This window comes from Arachis ipaensis, chromosome B06 (assembly GCF_000816755.2).
Source record: "Arachis ipaensis cultivar K30076 chromosome B06, Araip1.1, whole genome shotgun sequence".
Classification (NCBI taxonomy): Eukaryota; Viridiplantae; Streptophyta; class Magnoliopsida; order Fabales; family Fabaceae; genus Arachis; species Arachis ipaensis.
In genome coordinates, this window is record NC_029790.2 from 68842281 (window position 1) to 68855516 (window position 13236).

The following is a 13236-nucleotide window of genomic DNA, read 5'->3' on the forward strand; positions in this document are numbered from 1 at the left end:
CCCATTGGTCTTGACAGTGTCATAGATTTGCAAGAATTCAGCTAAGAACTGATGAGGATCTTCCAATGGAAGTCCATGAAACTTGCAATTCTGTTGCATCAGAGAAACTAATTGTGGCTTAAGCTCAAAGTTGTTTGCTCCAATGGCAGGGATTGAGATACTTCTCCCATAGAAGTCGGGAGTGGGTGCAGTAAAGTCACCAAGCAGCTTCCTTGCATTATTGGAATTGTTGTTGTTTTTGGCTGCCATGGCTTCTTCTTGTTTGAAAGTTTCTATTAGGTCCTCTATAGAGAGTTGTACTTTAGCTTCTTTTAGCTTTCTCTTCATGGTCCTTTCAGGTTTAGGATCAGCTTCAACAAGAATGCCCTTGTCCTTGCTCCTGCTCATATGAAAAGAGAGGAGAAGAAAATATGGAATCCTCTATGTCATAGTAAAGAGATTCCTTGAGGTGTCAGAGGAAAATAAAAATAGAAGGATGAGGTAGAGAAGAGAGAATTCGAACTTATCAAAAGGGACAGAGTTCGAATTGCTGATAATGGAGAAGTGTTAATCCTCTAAATAGAAAGATTTGAGAAGAGGGAAAGAATTTTCGAAATTACAGTAAAAAGATTTTAAAATGATTAAAAGAAATTTTGAAAATTTGGTAAATGATTTTCGGAAACTAAGATTGGGAAAGAAATTAAGTGATTTTTGGAAAAGATTTTGAAATTAGAAATAAAAAAGATATGATTGAAAATTAATTTTGAAAAAGATGTAATTGAAAAGATATGATTGAGAAGATATGATTGAGAATCAAATTAAAAAGAGAAATTTTTAAAATTAAAGTTGATTACTTGACTAACAGGAAATTAAAAGATATGATTCTAGAATTAAAATTTGATCCTTTCTTAATAGGCAAGTAACAACTTGAAAATTTTGAGTTAAATCATTAATTGTAGCAAGGATTTTTGAAAATAATAATAATTAAAAAAAATGGAAAGAAATTGATTTTGAAAAGATATGATTTGAAAAAGATTTGATTTTGAAAAATTATGAATATTTGTAAAAGATTTGAATTAAAAACAAAATCTTCCCTCTAGTGTCCTCCTGGCGTTAAACGCCCAGAATGGCATCCATTATGGCGTTTAACGCCTAAAATGCTACCTTTTTGGGCGTTTAACGCCCAGCCAGGGTACTTGGCTGGCGTTTAATGCTAGTTTTCCTTCCTCACTGGGCGTTTTGAATAGATACATAATCATTCGAACATGTCATACACCATTCAGCATTATTCACGTTTTTCCATTGTATTCTCTCTTCAGTATGAGTTTCTAAACCTCTTAGGTTGAGGGGAGGAGCCCTGTTGAGTCCTATGAATTAATAAAAGTATTATTGTTTCTCTTCGATCCGTGCTTGATTGATTCTAAGATATATATTCGTTCTTCATCACTATGAATGTGTTGGACTGGCATAAGGTTATCACATTCTACATGGGTTCCGAGTGCGTCTTTTATCGAACATTGATGAACCACAAGCTTGAATATACGTCTCTCAGACAACTAATCCACGACTTCGTTGGGGACTTCTCGAGACATCAGTTTAGCCGATTTACGGGGAGATTAGGGTCTCTGTGGTAAAGGCTAGAACCAAAGGCGCAGCATTCCTCTAATCTGGAAGATTCGACCTTGTCTGTGTAGTTTTGAGTAGGATCATCAAGGAGAATGAACTGTACGAGCTTCACCCTCAATCAGAATGGATCCGCACTAAACCTGGGGTTCAGATCTGGAGGAGTATTGGTAGCTGCTCAAACCAGTGTCAATCACATACAGCCTGCCATTGAAGAAATCACTCACAAGCAAAGAGAGCAGTAATACCGGAGTTAATTCAGAAAGGCAAAGCAACTACCATCTTCAACTCTATTCCCATTATTTACTATTCCCAGCGTATAATTCCTATCCTTATTTTAAATAATCCCATAAATATTTATCTATCAACCTTCTGATTCTGCCTGACTAAGACCTGCAAGACAACCATAGCTTGCTTCAAGCTACAATTCTCGTGGGATCGACCCTGACTCGCTCAGGTATTACTTGGACGACCCAGTGCACTTGCTGGTACAGCTGTATGAAGGTGTGGGGATTCGGGCACCAAGTTTTTGGCGTCGTTGCCGGGGATTGTTGAGGTAACCATTATCTTATTTTCTTTATCATTCCTAATTGAGTCTTTTAATTTTTATTTTCTTCTTCCTTTTTTTTTTCCAAAATTTTAAATCTTTTTCCAAAAAACCTATTTTCAAAAAGTTTATTTTCAAGCATCCTTAGCTTTCTGTTTGAGATTCTTCGTTTTTGTTCTTGTTGAATCTTTATTTTTATTCTCCAAATTTTTTCGAAAATTAGAAACCTTTTTAAAAAAATATTGTTATTTTCTTTGTTTCATCTTTGTTCTCTGTTTGAGTCTTTTTGTTTATGTTATTGGTAAATTTTTGCTTCTTTAAGTCTCTGTATTTATTAATTACGGCAATTTTTTATTTTTTTGATATCTTCCTTATTAAAATTCTTTTAAAAATAATTTTTATTTCGTTAAATATTATTTCAATTTTATGTTTGGTGTTTTCTTGTTGTTTTTCTTTAATTTTTTAAAATTTCCTTTTAGTTTTCTAAAAATTTTAAGTTTAGTGTTCTTTATGTGTTCTTGTGTTCTTTAAATTTCTTTGAGTCTTGTTCTTCGTGTTCTTGTTAGTCTTCAAAGTGTTCTTGTGTTTTGTTTGTGTTTTGATCTTAAAATTTTTATGTTTGGTGTCCCATTGTGTTTTCCCTCCAAATTTTTGACAATTGGGTGCACTATTGATCAGCGGATATTTTATACGCTCTTTGGGGGTATTTTCATGTAGTTTTTAGTAGGATCTAGCTACTTTTTAGTATATTTTTATTAGTTTTTATGCAAAAATCACATTTCTAGGCTTTACTATGAGTTTGTGTGTTTTTCTGTGATTTTAGGTATTTTCTGGTTGAAATTGAGGGACCTGAGCAAAAATCTGATTCAGAGGATGAAAAAGGACTGCAGATACTGTTGGATTCTGACCTCCCTGCACTCAAAATGGATTTTCTGGAGCTACAAAAGCCCAATTGGCGCGCTCTCAATTGTTTTGGAAAGTAGACATCCATGGCTTTCCAACAATATATAATAGTCCATACTTTGCCCAAGCTTTAATGACGCAAATTGGCGTTTAACGCCAAGTCTTTACCCTATTCTGGCGTTAAACGCCAGAAACAGGTTCCAAACCAGAGTTAAAAGCCAGAAACAGGCTACAACATGGCATTTAACTCCAAAAAAAGTCTCTACACATGAAAGTTTCAATGCTCAGCCCAAGCACACACCAAGTGGGCCCCGAAAGTGGATTTCTGGACTATCTATCTTAGTCTACTCAATTTCTGTAAACCTAGGTCACTAGCTTAGTATAAAAACTACTTTTAGAGATTTATTTTGCATCTCATGACATTTTCACGTTTTACATTGTATCTCTATAGCATGAGTCTCTAAACTCCATGATTGGGGGTGAGGAGCTCTGCTGTGTCTCGATGAATTAATGCAATTACTTCTATTTTCTATTCAACACGCTTGTTTCTGTTCTAAGATATTCACTCGTACCTAACCGTGAAGAATGTGATGATCCGTGACACTCATCATCATTCTCAACCTATGAACACGTACCTGACAACCACTTACGTTCTATCTGTAATAGCTTGGGTGTATATCTCTTGGGCTCCTGGTTCAGGAGTCTGATTGCCTCTCCTGACAACAGAGCGTTCAAATCCCTTAATCCAGAGTATTCGTGGTAAAAGCTAGAATAAATTGGCAGCATCCCTGAGATCCGGAATGTCTAAACCTTATCTGTGGTATTCTGAGTAGGATCCAGGAAGGAATGACTGTGATGAGCTTCAATCTCACAAGTATTGGGCGTAGTGACAGATGCAAAAGGATCAATGGATCTTATTCCAACACAAGTGAGAACCGACAGATGATTAGCCATGTACATGGATCCTTTTCACTGAGAGGACGGATGGTAGCCATTGACAACGGTGATCCACCAACATACAGCTTGCCATGGAAGGAGCCTTGCGTGTGTGAAGAAGAAGATGGGAGGAAAGCAGAGATCCAGAAGACGAAGCATCTCCAAAACCTCAATCTGTTCTCGATTCTTGCATAACAAGTATTTATTGGATGCTCTTTACTTTTTACTATTGAAATTAAGAATTATCATTGATATCTTGACTAAGAATTACAAGATAACCATAGCTTGCTTCAAGCCGGCAATCTCCGTGGGATCGACCCTTACTCACGTAAGGTATTACTTAGACGACCCAGTGCACATGCTGGTTAGTGGTACGAGTTGTGAAAAGTGTGATTTACAATTCGTGCACCAGGTTTTTGGCGCTGTTGCCGGGGATTGTTCGAGTTTGGACAACTGACAGTTTATTTTGTTGCTTAGATTAGGAAAAATTTATCTTTTTTGTTTAGAGTCACTAAAATTGTGTCTTCTATTATTGTTTTTGGTTGAAACTTTTTTTTTTAGAATCCTTATTTTCTTTTTCAATTTTTTTCGAAAATTTTTAAACTAATAATTGAGTTTTTCTATTTGAGTTTAGTTTCATATTTTAAGTTTGGTGTTTTTTGTGTTTCTATTTTCTTAAAAATTTTTTAGAAGTTGTTCTTAGCGTCCATCGTGATATTCAAAGCTTTCCTGTTTGTTTCCTTTATTTTGATCTAAAAATTTAAGTTTGGTGTCATTTTTACTGTTTTTCTCTTTCTTCATTAAATTCAAAAATATATTTTCTCTTTATTTTAATTAATTTTCGAATTTTCCTTTAAAAATTCATATTTTTATTTTACAACTTTCTATATTATCTTATCTTAGTTTTGAAATTTCAAAATCCGAAATCTTTTTCAAAAATCATATCCAAAGTTTTTCAAATCTTCTTAATTAAGTAACTATTTTAGTTTTCAAATTTAATTTTCTCTTAGTTTTTGAAATTTACATTTTAATTTCTAATTATTTTTTTTTAATTTATTTTTAATAATTCGGTTTATTTCTACTTAAATAAAATAAAAAATAAAAAATATATATATATATTTTATTTGCAATTCATATCAATCCCATTTTATCCATCATGCACCTAAATAGAAATGAACAGTCTAGAAGGACTCTGGGGTCATATGCTAACCCCATTACTGCTGTATATGGGAGTAGCATCTGTATACCTCCCATCAAAGCAAGCAGTTTTGAGCTAAATCCTCAGCTCATTATCATGGGGCAGCGAAATTGCCAGTATTCCGGTCTTCCACAGGAAGAACCTACTGAGTTTCTGGCGCAGTTCTTGCAAATTGCTGACACAGTGCGTGACAAGGAGGTAGATCAGGACGTATACAGGCTGTTACTATTTCCGTTTGCTGTAAAAGATCAAGCTAAGAGGTGGTTAAATAACCAACCCACAGCAAGCATAAGAACATGGAAACAGTTATCAGACAAATTTCTGAATCAATATTTTCCTCCAAAAAGAATGACACAGCTAAGGCTGGACATTCAAGGCTTTAAACAAGAGGATGATGAATCCCTTTATAACGCCTGGGAGAGGTACAGAGAGATGCTAAGGAAATGCCCCTCTGAAATGTTTTTAGAGTGGGTGCAATTAGACATCTTCTACTATAGGCTTACAGAAAAAGCTCAGATATCTCTAGACCACTCAGCTGGTGGATCTATATACATGAGAAAGACTATTGAAGAGGCTCAAGAGCTTATTGATATAGTTGCTAGAAATCAGCATTTGTACATAAGTAATGAGTCCTCCATGAAAGAAAAAGCTAAGGTAGTATCAACTGACTTTAGTCCTCAGGAACAAATTGCTGAACTCAATCAGCAACTATCTTCTATAACAAGGCAGTTAGCAGAATTTAAGGAGATACTACAAGAAACCAAAATTGCTACCAAGGATATGAAATCACAACTGAATCAAACAAAACAGCAATTATCAAAATAGATAACAGAGGAATGCAAAGCAGTTCAATTAAGAAGTGAAAAAATGTTAAATACCTCAACTCAAAGCAGCAGAAAGCTAAGAAAGGAACAGCTGACAGAGGATGAGCACCAAAATCCCTCTGAGGATAGTAAGAGCCCAGAGAGGAATAAGTTTGACGTATATATATATATATATATATACCAGAAAAGGGTGAAAAGCTGGCATTAAACGCCCAATCCATGTCCAGTTCTGGCGTTCAAACGCCAGAAAAGAGTAGGAATCTGGCGTTAAACGCCCAATCCACGTCCAATCCTGGCGTTCAAACGCCAGTGAGGGATTAGACACCTGCAAGTGCTGATAATAACTCCCTCAAGAAGGCTTCTCAACCTGCCTCTGTAGGAAATAAACCTGCAGCAACTAAGGTTGAAGAATATAAAGCCAAAATGCCTTATCCTCAGAAACTCCGCCAAGTGGAACAGGATAAATAATTTGCCCGTTTTGCAGACTATCTCAGGACTCTTGAAATAAAGATTCCGTTTGTAGAGGCACTTGAGCAAATACCCTCTTATGCTAAGTTCATGAAAGAGATCTTAAGTCATAAGAAGGATTGGAGAAAAATAGAAAAAGTTTTTCTCACTGAAGAATGCAGTGCAGTCATCCTAACAAGCTTACCAGAAAAGCTTAAGGATCCCGAAAGCTTTATGATACCATGCACATTAGAGGGTACTTGCACCAAGACATCTTTATGTGACCTTGGGGCAAGTATCAATCTAATCCCTGCATCTACTATCAGAAAGCTTGGCTTGACTGAAGAGGTCAAACCAACCCGGATATGTCTTCAACTTGCTGATGGCTCCATTAAATATCCATCAGGCATAATTGAGGACATGATTGTCAAAGTTGGGCTATTTTCCTTTCCCACTGACTTTGTAGTGCTGGAAATAGAGGAGCACAAGAGTGCAACTCTCATTCTAGGAAGACCTTTCCTAGCAACTAGACGAACTCTCATTGATGTCCAAAAAGGGGAAGTGACCTTGAGAGTCAATGAGGATGAGTTCAGGCTGAATGCTGTTGAGGCAATGAAGCATCCAGACACATCAAAAGACTGCATGAGTGTTGATATCATCGACTCCCTGGTAGAGGAGATCAACATGGCTGAGAGTCTCAAATCAGAGCTAGAAGACATCTTTAAAGAAGTTCATCCTGATCTGGAGGAATCAGAGGAAATAAAAGAGCCTCTGAAAAATTCTTTAGGAAAAGGAGAACCCTCCTAAACCCGAGCTCAAACCACTACCACCATCCCTGAAATATGTATTTCAGGGAGAAGTTGACACTTTCTCGGTGATTATAAGCTCTGCTTTAAATCCACAGGAAGAAAAAGCACTACTTCAAGTGCTAAGGACACACAAGACAGCTCTTGGGTGGTCCATAAGAGATCTTAAGGGCATCAGCCTAGCAAGATGCATGCACAAGATCTTATTGGAGGACGATGCTAAGCCAGTGGTTCAACCACAGAGGCGGCTAAATCCAGCCATGAAGGAGGTGATGCAGAAAGAGGTCACCAAATTACTGGAGGTTGGAATTATTTATCCTATTTCAGATAGCCCCTGGGTGAGCCCTGTCCAAGTTGTCCCCAAGAAGGGAGGTATGAAAGTGGTTCATAATGAAAAAAATGAACTGGTTCCTACAAAAACAGTTACAGGGTGGCGTATGTGTATTGATTACAGAAGGCTCAATACAGCCACCAGGAATGATCACTTTCCTTTACCATTCATAGACCAGATGCTAGAAAGACTGGTAGGTCATGAATACTACTGCTTTTTAGATGGCTATTCAGGTTACAACCAAATTGCAGTAGATCCTCAGGACCAAGAGAAAACAGCATTCACATGTCCTTCTGGAGTGTTTGCCTACAGAAGGATGCCTTTTGGTCTGGGCAATGCACCTGTAACCTTTCATAGGTGCATGCTCTCTATCTTCTCTGATATGGTAGAGAAATTTCTGGAAGTCTTCATGGATGACTTTTCAGTGTTTGGAGACTCATTCAGCTCCTGCCTTGACCATTTAGCACTTGTTCTGAAAAAATGCCAAGAGACCAACCTAGTTTTAAACTGGGAAAAATGTCACTTTATGGTGACTGAAGGAATTGTCCTTGGACATAAAATTTCAAACAAGGGACTAGAAGTGGATCATGCTAAAGTGGAAGTAATTGAAAAATTTCTACCACCTGCCAATGTTAAGGCAATCAGAAGCTTTCTGGGGCATGCAGAATTCTATAGGAGGTTTATAAAGGATTTTTCAAAAATTGCAAAACCTCTGAGCAATCTGCTAGCTGCTGACACGCCATTTGTGTTTGACATAGAGTGTCTGCAGGCGTTTGAAACTCTGAAAGTTAAGCTGGTCACAGCACCAGTTATTTCTGCACCAGACTGGACATTACCATTCGAACTAATGTGTGATGCCAGTGACCATGCCATTGGTGCAGTACTGGGACAGAGGCATAACAAGCTTCTGCATGTCATTTATTGTGCTAGCCGTGTTTTAAATGATGCCCAGAAAAATTACACAACCACAGAAAAAGAATTGCTTGCAGTGGTTTATGCCATTGACATGTTTAGATCATACTTAGTAGGATCAAAAGTGATTGTGTACACTGACCATACTGCTCTTAAATATCTACATACAAAGCAGGATTCAAAACCCAGGCTCATAAGATGGGTTTTGTTTCTGCAAGAGTTTGATATAGAAATAAGAGACAAAAAAGAGACAGAGAATCAAGTGGCAGATCATCTGTCCCAGATAGAACCAGTGGAAGGGGCATAAATACCTTGTTAGCCATTTAGGAAACACCTTGGTTTGCAGATATTGCAAACTATAAAGCTGTAAGATTCATACCCAAAGAGTACAGCAGGCAGTAAATAAAGAAATTAATTTCTGATGCAAAGTACTACCTATGGGATGAACCATATCTCTTTAAAAGATGTGCAGACGGAATAATCCGTAGATGTGTGCCCAAAGAAGAGGCACAGAAGATCTTATGGCATTGCCATGGGTCACAATATAGAGGCCATTTTAGAGGTGAGCAAACAGCCACCAAGGTCCTCCAATGTGGCTTCTACTGGCCTACTCTCTATAGAGACTCCCGAGAGTTTATACGTAACTGTGACAGCTGCCAAAGAGCTGGTAATCTGCCTCATGGTTACGCCATACCTCAACAAGGGATCTTGGAGATTGAGTTATTTGATGTATGGGGTATTGACATCATGGGGCCTTTCCCACCATCATACTCAAACACATATATTCTGGTGGCAGTAGACTATGTATCTAAATGGGTAGAGGCAATTACAACACCCACTAATGATACTAAGACAGTGCTGAAGTTCCTCCAAAATATATCTTCAGCAGGTTTGGTGTCTCTAGAGCACTAATCAGTGACGAGGGCACTCATTTCTGTAATAAACAGCTTTAATCTGCTATTGTCCGATATGGAATTAGCCACAAAGTAGCAACTCCATATCATCCACAGACAAATGGGCAAGCTGAAGTCTCTAATAGAGAACTAAAAAGATTCCTGGAACAGACTGTAATTACCCGTAGAAGGGATTGGGGAAAAAGCTTGGATGATGCTCTGTGGGCATACAGAACAGCATTCAAGACTGCTATAGGAACCTCTCCATACCAGCTTGTGTATAGGAAGGCCTATCATCTGCCCGTGGAACTGGAACATAAAGCCTACTGGGCAACCAGATTCCTAAACTTGGATGCTAAGTTAGTTGGAGAGAAAAGATTACTCCAGTTAAATGAGCAAGAGGAATTCAGACTCAATGCTTTCGAGAATGCAAAAATTTACAAGGAGAAAAAAAAAGGTGGCATGATAAGAAATTGTCACCCAGTGTATTTGAACCAGGACAAAAGGTTCTGCTGTTTAACTCTAGGCTCAGATTATTTCTCGGGAAACTAAAATCCCGGTGGAAGGGACCATATGTGATTACAAGTGTGTCACCATATGGCTATGTGGAGCTTCAAGACATTGATTCTAATAAGAAGTTCATTGTTAATGGACAGAGAATCAAGCATTATCTTGAAGGTTATTTTGAGCAAGAATGCTCAAAGCTGAGACTAGATTAAAAGCTCGGTAAAGTCCAGCTAAAGACAATAAATAAGCGCTTGCTGGGAGGCAACCCAGCCATTAGCAATGTTTATTTATTATGCAAATAATAATTATATGAGTTTGATATAAATTATCTTTAAGATTAAATTAACATTTGCAGGAGTTCACAGAGTTACAGAAGAATTCAGAGCATAAAGCAAAGAAAAGGAGCTCACTGGCACAAAAATGCCAGTAAGGGGGTATTTTGGGCGTTAAACGCCAGAATGGGTACCATTCTGGGCGCTTAATGCCATAACTGCAGCATCTTGGGTGTTTAGAAAAATGCCCAGTGACAAAGGATTTCTGGCGCTTAACGCCAGCCAGAAGCAACAGTTGGGTGTTAAACGCCCAAAGGCAGCATCAGCTGGGCGTTAAACGCCCAAAACAAGCAACAATTGGGCGTTTAACGCCAGGATTGTGGGGGGAGAGGAAGTTTTGTTTTCCAACTCAATTTTTTTCAAATTTTCATGATTTCATCCATAATTTCTTGCATAAACATGTTACAAATTATCATCTTTCAATTTCAACTTCAAAAAAAAAAATTTTTTTTCTTCATTCTTCTTCAACTTCTTTTCAAATCTTTTTTAAAACTCATCTATCTTTTTAAATTCTTTTCAAATCTTTTTTCAAATCAGCATACTATCTTTTCAAAAATTAGATTTATCTTTTTCAAATCTCTCTCTTATCTTTTCAAACTACATCCTTTGCATATCATAATTATCTTTTCACAAATCATATCTTCTAGCATATCTTTTTCACAATTTTCGAACACACCCCCTCCTCTTTAAATTCACATTCGGCCACCCCCTCTCCCCCATAATTCGACTTTGTCTCTGCTTCTATTCCTCTCATTTCCTTTCTTTTTCTTGAGGAGAAGCAACCCTCTAAGTTTGGTGTGCTTTTCGTGATCACTAAGCTAAGACTCACTAAGATCATGGCTCCTAAACAAAAACAAACCACTTCAAGAGGCAAGAAAGAGAATATTCCAAAACTACTTTGGAATCAAGAGAGGTTCTTAACTAAAGAACATGCAGACCATTACTACAAAATAATGGGTCTAAGATCAGTGATCCCGGAAGTTAAATTCGATCTGAAAGAAGATGAATATCCAGAGATCCAAGAGCAGATTCAAAACAGAGGCTGGAAATTCTGGCTAATCCTGAGACAAAGGTGGGTAGAAATATGGTTCAGGAATTCTACACAAATCTGTGGCAAACAGATAAGCAGAGATTAACTGGAGCCGCCTTCTATACCTTTCGAACCTTGGTCAGAGGAAAGATTATGTACTTCCACCAGGACAAAATAAGAGAGGTCTTCAAGCTGTCTCAACTACAAGATGATCCAGAATCCTTTAATAGGAGAATGGTGAGATTTGATAAGCGCTTAGACCAAGTTCTAGAGGACATATGCATCCTTGGAACCAAGTGGATAACCAATGCAAAGGGTGTCCCAAATCAACTCAAGAGAGGAGATCTCAAACCAATTGCTAGGGGCTGGCTGGACTTCATTGGGCGTTCTATACTGCCCACCAGCAACCGCTCTGAAGTCACTATCAGAAGAGCAGTGATGATCCACTGCATTATGCTGGAAAACAAATTGGAGATTCATCATCTGATTTCTTGTGAGCTCTACACAATTGCAAACAAGAACTTCACTGATGCCAAATTGGCTTACCCAAACCTAATCTCTCTGCTATGAAAAGATGCTGGGGTGAAGATGGGAGTGGACGAGTATATCTCAGTCGAGCAACCAATCACCAAAAAGTTAATGGAGGGACAACAAGTGCAGGATAACTCCATCAAAAGGAGGGTACAGGAGTTCCTCCCAGAAATCCCTCAAATTGACTACTGGAACGGCCTAGAAGCATCTGTCACCAAGTTGCAAGAAGCTATGGATCAACTGAAAGAAGAACAGCAAGTTCAAAATAGCATGCTCTACAAACTGCTGAAGGAACAAGAGAAGCAAGGGCATGAGCTACAGGAGCTGAAGCGTCAGAAGCTGTCTCTTGAAGGGCCAAACACCCCACAGATTAAAAGAGGATCCACCTCCCAAAATAAAGGTTGTTGAGTCCTAATCTTAACTCTGTGATAACTTTTGCTATTAGAGATCTACCTTAGGAGTCACTTGAATAGTAGTAATTAATATATTTATTTTTATTTTTAGTTTTTATTTTATTATCTCCAAGTAAGCTATAATTTATTTTTCTCATCATCATTAAACATGAATAAAATAGCAGATTTTTAGAATAAGGAGGCAGTTTTATTTTCGAGTTCTTAATAAGAAAAATTCGCATTATTTATATGTGGTGGCAATACTTTTTGTCTTCTGAATGAATTCTTGAACAGTGCATATGTCTTTTGAATTTGTTGTTTTTGAATGTTAAAATTGTTGGCTCTTGAAAGAATAATAAAAAAGGAGAAATGTTATTGATAATCCGAAAAATCATAAAATTGGTTCTTGAAGCAAGAAAAAGCAGTGAAGAACAAGGCTTGCAAAAAAAAAAGAGAGAGACAGAGCGGTTAAAGTCGTCGTCCAAAGCAAAAAGAGTGTGCTTAAGAACTCTGGACACCTCTATGTGTCTGTGGCATTTATGTATCCGGTGGTAATACTGGAAAACAAAGTGCTTAGGGCCACGGCCAAGACTCATAAAGTAGCTGTGTTCATGAATCAACATACTAAACTACGAGAATCAGTAACACTATCTAAATTCTAAGTTTCTATAGATGCCAATCATTCTGAACTTCAAAGGATAAATTGAGGTCCCGAAACTGTTCAGAGCAAAATGCTACTAGTCCCGCTCATCTAATGAGAATTTGAGATTCATGTAAAACTCTGAGATGTTATGACCTCTTGATTTTATTTTTATCCTATTTTATTTTTCTAGTTACTTGAGGACAAGCAACAGTTTAAGTTTGGTGTTGTGATGAGCGGATATTTTATACGCTTTTTGGCGGTATTTTCATGTAGTTTTTAGTAGGATCTAGCTACTTTTTAGTATATTTTTATTAGTTTTTATGCAAAAATCATATTTCTGGACTTTACTATGAGTTTGTATGTTTTTCTGTGATTTCAAGTATTTTCTGGCTGAAATTGAGG